Consider the following 1313-nt stretch of genomic DNA (forward strand, 5'->3'; position numbering starts at 1 on the left):
AGCTGGAAACTTATTCTCCGACTTCGTATATTGAATAGCCTAGAGCGGAATTCTTTAATCTGGTGATGCAATTCGCCTTTCCTCTGAATTGCGCTTGGACTTTCCTAAACTTTTGATGAGTGTACGCATCTTGAAACTGAGCTTCAATGGAGGATTTGGTTGCACACGGTATGACCGTATGAAAATCTGCAGCATCTGATTCTCTCTCTGCTTACTCCTTGCTTCCGAGGTAATTATCGTATTGTTTGACGAACTGAATAAGCGAGCTGTTCCGGGTGATGTACTTGTTAAAAAATGAATGCATGCTCTCGCTCCTTTGTGTGCTTCTCATCCCTGCCCAGAAGTGGTGATCCAGATAGATAGGAACCCATATGTGACGGTCTTCGTACAGATCTGCATAATACACCCAAACACACACAGTAAAATACACCCGAATGATCGTACAATTTACACCTCTGCTGCAGATTTTTAAAAACACATTACCTGAAAGCCACTTGTTGTCCGCAAGACCAAAATTCAACAGAAAATTGTTCCAATTCCTATCGAATGAGTCTTTGCTATGAGAGTTCCAAACAACATGGCTCATTTCTTGTTCGATATCGGCATGTCCCTTGTACCCGTTTAATTTGCTTGGAATCTTCTTCATGATGTGCCAAATACACCAGCGGTGAACTGTTGTTGGCATACAGGCCTCTAAAGCCCTTTTCATTAATGCGCACTGATCGGTGCGAAACCCTTTCAGAGCGTTTCCTCCCATGCAACGAAGCCAGCATTGAAATAACCATTTGAATGATTCAATTTCTTCGTTCTTCATCAAAGAGCATATGAGAAGTGTTGACTGACCGTGGTGATTCACCCCGACAAAAGAACCACAGACCAAATTATACCTGAAACAAATTACCATGGTCCAGAATGCAAAATCATTAAGTACACCCCAACAAATGCTTCGAATACACCCAATGAAACAGCCAATATACACCTCTACCGCAGATTCGTAAAAATAAATTAATTTAGCATCATAAACAGGGACAGTTTGTTACCTGTTTGTATTGTAGGTGGTGTCGAATGAAATGACGTCTCCGAAATACTCAAAGGCGGCTCTGCTTCTTGCATCGGCCCAAAAAGCCAGCTTAATCGATTGATCCTCCTCGAGTTCGAGCTCAAAAAAGAAATTCGGATTCTTCTCTTTCATTCTTAAGAAATATTTCCCGAATTCCTTTACATCTTCTTGTTCGGAAACATTCCGCACTTCCCTGGTAATGTAATTCCTCACGTCCTTTTCGATAAAATTTAACTCGCGGTGACCCCCGGCA

This window comes from Arachis duranensis, chromosome 5 (assembly GCF_000817695.3).
Source record: "Arachis duranensis cultivar V14167 chromosome 5, aradu.V14167.gnm2.J7QH, whole genome shotgun sequence".
Taxonomy (NCBI): domain Eukaryota; kingdom Viridiplantae; phylum Streptophyta; class Magnoliopsida; order Fabales; family Fabaceae; genus Arachis; species Arachis duranensis.